The 8,099-nt window shown below is 43.1% G+C and overlaps 1 long non-coding RNA gene across 1 annotated transcript; it reads right to left on the bottom strand.

Annotated features, from left to right (window-relative positions):
* Window positions 1-1,074: 1,074 nt before the first annotated feature.
* On the bottom strand, window positions 1,075-7,393 carry LOC308306944. The gene is made up of 4 exons (XR_013963190.1): window positions 7,293-7,393; window positions 5,473-5,525; window positions 4,827-4,876; window positions 1,075-3,746 (listed from the first exon to the last, which is right to left on the bottom strand). It is a non-coding gene; the product is annotated as an uncharacterized lncRNA (long non-coding RNA).
* Window positions 7,394-8,099: the final 706 nt, after the last annotated feature.

Raw genomic sequence — 8,099 nt, 5'->3', positions numbered from 1 at the left:
ATATGTTACTAGTCCTGTGCCCGGGGGTGTGATGAGGGACTGAATGTAGGAGTCTCAGAAGTAATGTTGGAGAACCCAGACCGCTGCCCGTTGGGCAGAATAGTTACAATCTATGTCCAGTTGTGCAATACCCGTTGTATACCCATATGTGTTCTGTGTCCAGGCCAGGCTGTGATGTCATCTCCAAATTGGTGACACTGTTTAGTATCAGTGGTCAGCATGCAGACGGACGGTCAGACAGCGGACAGACACGTCATGACAGGATTGACGGAAATCCCCATGACCCATTAGTTCATTTTGGTTTCATCATGATGACATAATAATTGAAACCCCAATAGACCCACACAACGTCAGAAGTTACCCTAGAAACAATTAATCGTACAATAACAGTCTGGTTACCCTGTGCCCACCAGCAATGGGCTAGTGGTGTTTATGCTTTAGGCCTGTTCGTGCACTTGCATACTCGGACAACTGCATGGCTCGGATAAACAGTATATGGAAAGTATGTGTAATGTGGTGATATGAGATTGGATATGAACTTGGATGTTGGACATGGTTGTGTAAGACTGCCTATGATGCATATGAGCTTATATCTTTGGTGTGGTAATAATTATGCAGATTCAGAAATGGCACATTTTCTTGGGTTTTAAAGGCATTATAATAAATAAAGTACCAGACTGTTCTATATTTGCCCATGTAATCGTTCCCCATTACACAAATCATGGACTATGCTTTGTGTTCAGAAGTGACAATTCTCAACTGATAATTTCAACAACATAAAAGTCTAAAGTGAGTCAACTGTTAAATACACACAATTTCCAATTTGAAGTGAACAGATAATGTACGGCCACACTGTCACATGTACAATGCAATGCATATAGAAAGAAGACAGATGGTGTCTGAAAATGGATCTTTGCCCCTATACAGTAGTTAACTATATAAAAACTAGGCTATATGAGAAATAGTGCATTGAGTAGATCAAAAACAGCTATAGAAACAGACATGAAAGGAAACCATTTGCATTCAATTCAATTCAATTTTATTAAAGTGTCAAATCATAACAAGTTATCGCAAGACACAGGGGGGTGGAGGGGGATGTACAGTACACGCACACACACACGAGATCTGCATGTGTGGTGCGCGTGTGGAGGATGCACACGCACACACACACACACACACGCACACGCACACACACGCATGTTGATTAGCATTAGATGCGATTTTGCCCCTCAGACCCAAAAGCAGATCTACATGCTCACATTGCCTCGCAACGCGAGGCAATGTGAGCATGTAGATCGTCTATTTTAACAATAGAAACTGCGCTATACAAAATGTAATGCCTCAACTCTTAGTGCTCGTCATGCGGTTAAAATGTGATTAACTGGCAGTTAAAATTAGATGTTTTGGGGGTCACGTCCTGAAAAGGTTGAGAACCACTGACATAGGTGATAACAGGTAAAGGTAGACTTCTTGTAATTGATGTCCATAAGGGTCCATTTGGTTTCATTTCACACTCTCAAGAGTTAAAGAAGCTCTAGAAGGGTCCATTTGGTTACCAACTCTCCATCATTTAGCTGGGACCACCTGGAACTCCCTCACAGACCACTGGTTGAAAAACACTGCTCTATCCCAATCTGAACATTTCCTTAGTGAAAAAACAAAACAAAAAAACAAAACATATACATCATCACTAATGTCGAGTACAACTACTGTTCTAAATGCTGAAACTACCTGGTACAACTGCTAGTTTAAATCCTCTTTGGGATTGAAGTAGAGACGTCATGACTGGCATCACCACTGGCGATGCCAATGACATCACCAGGAACACTGTTCTCTCATTGCCTGTTAATGATGACCTTTGCCAGAGATGCTGGTCCCTGATTCAAACAAGAGAGGACACCGTCATGCATACCCAAGAGGGTGTCAGGCACATTCGCCTAAAACGTATTCGCCTAAACGCATTTGGTCCTTTCGCCTGGCACTTTCGCCGTGGATGAGAGAGTTTTCACCCACCCTTTCTAGACGATTCACGCATTTACGCACACAGCTGCAAGAATACATTTAACAAGTGCATGTCATCTCGATCTACATGCTCACATTGCAAGGTGTTGTGAGCATGTAGATCTGCTATTTTCACAATAGAACCGTGTTATACAAAATGTAATGCCTCAACTTTTAGTGCTTGTCAGGGTGGGGGGTCCCCAGTTACCGTAAATATGCACTGCACCTGCATAGGGCATAACTGAGATAAGAGCCATGCAAATGCTTCACATTCTTCCGTATGAAAAGCATATAATTCCCATAGGTAGGCTACGTATCAATTAATTATTTGGACGCACCTGATTCCAATAGCTCTAATCTGTATTGATGTGATTACTATATAGAGCACATAGCCTTGAGTAATGGTCACCGTTTGACAGGAACACCTGTGACAGTCACTATAATATTTAAATGACAAAGGGATAATATGCAAACATGTACAGTCTGACAGCAGAATTGATTAGAGCTATGGAATCAGGTGCATCCAAATAATTAATTAATTGATATGTGCACTGCGCAAATAGGTCATGAGTCATGACGTCCCGATATACATCATAGCATTTGATTTGGAAGACTATCATAGGCCTACTGCTAGTATGCTTTATGGTGAAGAAGTTTTGTAAAAAGGATATGCAGCAAAATTGTTCTGGTGAGAGGCGTGCAGATCCTCCCGCAAGCATAAACTTTCCGTGTCTGGTTTTGGTCAGTGCGCTCTCCTCTGCTCTGTGCCAAATTCTGACTGTCTGCACCTGTCTGTCTGTCTGTCTGTCTGTACCTGTCTGTCTGTCTGTCTGTCTGCCCACAGCGTGGCAGCCCGGCCAGAGCGCTGCATAGCGTGTCATAAAAGACACACAACTTAACTTTAACATTTTAAGCCAGGCAAAATGGATAAAAAAATGGACCCTTGAACATTTAGGCGAAATGGCTCTTCAACGGCGGTGAAAAGACTCTCCTCCGCGGCGAAAGTGCCAGGCGAAAGGACCAAATGTGTTGAGGCAAATACGTTTTAGGCGAATGGGCTGGTGACCCCCCCAGAGGACACACATCGCAGTACTTGTGTGCTCTCTTGCACAAATAAATATGAATGAAGGTATACAGATATGGTAGTCATGATAGTCCAAGCATGTCATTTCACCCAGCAGTCCATGGCCATTAGGAGCATACATGGCAGTATCCACATAGAACCTCACCCGTCGCTGCATACTGTTGTGCTCCGAGATGAGGTCCTATAAAGGTGCCGCAGCGATGGCCCGGACCGCCTCCACATCGAGTTGGAAAACACTCAAAACTAAATTTTATCCAAAAAGTAAAGGTAGTTCAGAGCTCCCAGACTGTGTTTTCCAACTCAACGTGGTGGCAGTCCGGGCCAGTGCTGGGGTACCTTTATAGAACCTCATCTCGGAGCACAACAGTATGCAGCGACGGGTGAGGTTCTATATGGGGCTAACATGGCAGCTGCCAATCATGTCTTTCCATCATAAGTTGTAACCCCCCCCAACAACCATTCCGTGGGCATATCCACTCTCAGTCCAATCTCGCATTGCCGTCCAGTGTAGAAGTGCTCTCCGTAGCATTACTGATCCCAGGGGCCTGAAATCCACCCGGACACAAAGCACGAGAACCTCAAGCAGCAGTCAGTTGTCCAGGTGAGTCGAAGTCACTTCATCCCACACGTCCATGTCAATGATGTTGCAGGGCAAGCGTTCCTGTAAGTACACAAGTATTACAAAAACGCACATTATACACAGTATATGTGAATGTGTAATATATACTGTATACACACACACACACACACACACACACACACACACACACACACACACACACACACACACACACACACACACACACACACACACACACACACACACACACACACACACACACACACACACACACACACACACACACAGCTGGGATCGGCCCGATCGACCCGAATCGACGTCTGAGCATTAATCATTAAAATGCGTCCGACCCGTGCCGAGGCCCGAACCTTATGTTTCCAGCGCTTTTTCGCCTCATTTCTTTTTCTTTGAGGAAGCCACTGATTTACACTCACTAGCAAACTTGTTCTAATGTGCAGCACATTCAGCGTGCCTGCATTTTACCCTTAATATGAATATTAATCGACAATGTGGCTTTTGAAAGTGTTTAAATAGTAGGCTACATTGATAATTAAATAATGCAAATAATAACGTGCGCTAAACAGGATGTCTGACACAGTGACTGCTGCAGGTTTCTGCGCCTGGAAAATAGCAGATCTACAAGCTCACAACGCGTTGCGGATGCGAGGCGTTGTGAGCTTGTAGATCAGACAGTTTTGTCACGGAACACACCGCGTTGAAGTATAAAAGCCAGGATTTACTTGAGTGATGTGATGTGTGTTGAACGGACAAGGCTGGCACAGTGCACTGCGACTGCACACAACAGCGCAGAAAAATAAACATCCAATGCAAGGGACAGGAGTGGGAACACAAGCTAGGAGCTCCATTCAGCGGCACGCCATTTCCAATCAAACTACAAAAACGTGTTTACCTCAGCATGGGACTTTGTCGTCGGGCTTGTCGGGCCCCGCGGGTTTTCGGTCGGGTATCCCAGCTCTAACATACACACACGCACGCGCACGCACACGCACACACACACACACACACACACACACACACACACACACACACACACACACACACACACACACACAGAGAGAGCGAGAGCGAGAGACAGAGAGAGAGAGAGAGAGAGACAGACAGACACAGACACAGACAGAGAGGGTCCTATATTTCTTTTACCTGATTTGTCCTTTCCTTACAAGAGAAGACCTGGGAACCTTTCTTGACACCTTAAAAGATGAAATGAAAGATCATTAAGCCATGATGCTTTGTAATATCTGCACAATTCTATAAAATCTATAAATTATCCAAATCTCTGTCTGTGTTTATGCCAGTAGCCAATCAGGGGGGCTTTTATTCCCAAAGCTTCATCAGAGAGGGGCAAAGAGTGGTTTTCCATGATTGGTCAAACTTCATGTGACATCATAATGTCTTACAATGACAATGTTGGGTAATGTTGTAAGTACAGGACAAGCACAAGCACAGGATAAATGCCTAGCTGTGGACATGGCGAACGTAGGTCGCAGATTAGTATGTGAACGGTCACAGCTTGTCAGTATGTATGTATTAGTGTCTCTGTCACAGACAAAATGGGTTTGCCACTCTGACATCAGGCTCTCGCTTCACTGTGATGTCACACTAACAGAATCCCCTTTATGCCCATCTATGGAGTGTCATCAATATTAAGCCCATATCTAACAGGACTAGGCCACATCGGCCACATACGGCCAAGACAGATGGCCAAGACAGCCCATATCTGTGTGGCTGGTTCTACAGACAGGCATCTCCATGTATGGGCATACAATCTGGAGTGAAGAAGACCTACGAAGGTAGTGTCAGGAACATCGTTGGGAGGAACAGGTGTCTCACTGCAACCAACTGGATGGGGGAAAAAAAGAAGAAAAGAAAACACTCATCAACATTTACGCTCTCCTCACTGGCCTTCCGGCATGTGCACTTAAGCCTCTGCAAATATCTAGAATGTCGCAGCATGATTGATCTTCAACCAGCCAAAATGGTCAGGTCTGCCCGCACAGAGTACAAAACACTGATGCTGGCCTACCAAGCAACCAAAGTTATGGCACCCCATACCTTCAAAGCGTGATCCAACCTTACAACCCCTCTCGCTTACTCAGATAATCAGTCAGTCAGTCAGTCAATCAATCAATCAATATATGAACTTTATTGTCACAACACAATTACAGGTAACAGTGAGGTGAAACTCTTGTTTATGCAGGCTTCCATTTGCAGCTCAAAGCAATAAGAAAGCTAAGATGAGCTAACTGACATCACGCTCTGGCTTCACTGTGATGTCACACTAACAGAATCCCTTTATGCCCATATATGGAGTTCCCTGATGTCATCAATATTAAGCCCATATCTAACAGGACTTCATATGGGAATGCCCATATATACCACACTAACAGAATCCATATATGGCCAAGACAGCTGTCCAAGACAGCCCATATCTGTGTGGCTGGTTCTACAGACAGGGATCTCCATGTATGGTCATAAGACCATACATGCATGGTCAGATGTCATAAGGACGAATAACTGAGTAAGCATGTTTGGGCTCTCACAGCATATCTCCATATACAGTACATGGATCTCCATATATGGGTACAAGGGGAAAATAGTTTCATGACACTACAAATCATTGGTACAAGGTCAACTAAAAGGAGACCTTAGTAAGCTTTTTGGTTTAATTACACAGAAACCACTTTATGTAGCTCACATAACATTGAAAGACAGACAGAACACAGTACTTGGCATAATAGAATGCAAAGTGATGTAGCTTTCAGGTTTCTATCCATTTTCTTAATTGATGAGAATACATCAATGAAATATTATCATGAGCAAATGTTCCAGTGGCCACCAATGGACCATTACAGTTCTATAACTAAACCATATAAGCACTGTCTGATGTTCCCCATTTTCAACTGTTTTTATTTGACTTGCTTTGGCAGTGTAAACGTATGTTTTCTCATGCCAATAAAGCTCCTTTGAATTGAATTGATATTCAGAATCTCTTTGTTTATAAAGCCCTGGAGGCAAACAGCCCTGGAGGCAAACAGCACAGGGTTTCCAGTGGAAATAAGCTTAGTCTTTTCATGGATCTCCTTTTAGTAGACCTTGTACCAGTGAACTGTACCGTCATGAAACTGTACCTTTTCCTATGCAAACTTCTAATAAAGTCTTCAATCAATCAATCAATCAATAGATAATGATAGCCCCTTTAATAATGCCCTATGCAAAGTACTGTGTTCTACTAAAGGTCTCGCACCCCCCCCCCCCCCCCCCCCAGTTCACACCTCGACAACTGTTTAACAAAGAAACTAACTATTTGCATATCAATAGACCTGTATAGCGACGTTCGCGACCCCCCAAACATTGAATCACCACTGCACCACTTCTATCTGCCTGTCTTTCAATGTTATATGAGATACATAAAGTGGTTCCTGTGCAAATAAGCCAAAACGCTTACTAGGAACTCCTTTTAGTTGACCTTGTGCCAGTATGAAATTGTAGCAATCATAACATGTTAACAATAACGCCATTGACCTTGTTCTATTGTGGTGAAGATTTCACAACTAAACGTGTTTACTTTAATACATGCAGACACTCATAGATAGAAAGGCTACATACCTCAGTCATTCACATAGAGTTATGAGAAGTAGGTAATTCATGGTAATTCCTCGCGTCTGTGAAGTGAACAACATCAACAATGACCACAACCTAACGCTTAGCCTTCTGTAGTGTGAAAAACTTGCTGCCAAGTGACTATTAGCCAATCACAAAGAAAACTTTCGGGAAAGACCCGCCCTTACCTGCCTCTGATTGGCCTACCAAACGTCCGTCTCAGACCCCGTCTAAGAGGAAGTGTGCTTCTATAGTTAACAACACAGCCTTCAGAATCAAAATGATTGTTTACGTCCTAAATGTAACAAAAAAACATGACATCGTTTCGAGAAAAAATAAATACTGTTATTTGTTCCAAAGCCACTGCAACATATAGCTGCTTTTTGTTTAAAAAGCATTTACAAACGTAAAGGTTGCTATAACAACATTTTCGGTCAGAGCGGATACGGAAACGTTATGTTATGTGGACGTGGTGTGAATCCGGATGCAGTAGGCGGGATCTAATCAGTGCGAGGAACCAGGAAATTAGAAATACTATTTATTGCTGGACATTTTCATAAATTAGGCATTTGCGTGCCAGCATAATTGATTTATGGACAGGCGCATCTATTATATAGATCTATTATATTTTAAACAAACGTTTACCAGATATTTACTGCTGTCAATCATGTCGAGCATGCGGAACACTGGGTGAAAAGATAGATTATCGGGCCAGTATACTACATTCTATGACAGTATATTCAGTAAATAAACCGGCATAATCAGAGGTAATCAGCCAGATATTCAGGAGTATTCAGTTCGGTATATAGCCGT

This window comes from Nannobrachium achirus, assembly GCF_963921795.1.
Source record: "Nannobrachium achirus genome assembly, chromosome: 21".
Classification (NCBI taxonomy): domain Eukaryota; kingdom Metazoa; phylum Chordata; class Actinopteri; order Myctophiformes; family Myctophidae; genus Nannobrachium; species Nannobrachium achirus.
This window is presented reverse-complemented; position numbering and strand designations above follow the sequence as displayed.